The sequence below is a fragment of the Apis dorsata genome, unplaced genomic scaffold, assembly GCF_000469605.1.
Source record: "Apis dorsata unplaced genomic scaffold, Apis dorsata 1.3 scaffold_504, whole genome shotgun sequence".
Lineage (NCBI taxonomy): Eukaryota > Metazoa > Arthropoda > Insecta > Hymenoptera > Apidae > Apis > Apis dorsata.
Genome location: NW_006263733.1, coordinates 62,311 through 62,807, shown reverse-complemented (window position 1 = coordinate 62,807; position 497 = coordinate 62,311).

Here is a 497-nt window from a genome sequence, read left to right as displayed (position 1 = left end):
GAGAGCGATCGTTCCGAAAGCTCTCCGGTCCGGCCTCTGGTGATCTGGTGGCGCGAGATCGTGAGAAGTACTCCAGATCACCGAGCAGGATCTACCAGGTACCACATCGCGAGCCTGTTAGAGTCAGATCGCTAACAAAGTGAGGATCAAATAATAACACGTTAGGATCGCGGGCCCCGAAGATAGATGGCGCACGGTGTGAGTGAATAATTTGATAATGGGAGCGACGCCGGGCTTCGTACATCTCCGCCCCCGCCCGCCACCTCCGTCTAGGAGGATCGGGGAAGGGAAGAGGAGCCGGCCGAACAGGGAAGATGATCTCTGATCGTTGCTCGAGATCTAGCACTCCCTCCCCTCCCCCTGCCCCGCGTGCACCGTGCTTATTTTCTCCTTCCGCCTCCCTCTCCCTCTCTCGTACGCTCACCCATCCTCCACCACGGCTCTTACTCTCGATCTTGAAAGATCATGCCGCGAGATCACGGGGCTATTCGTGAGCC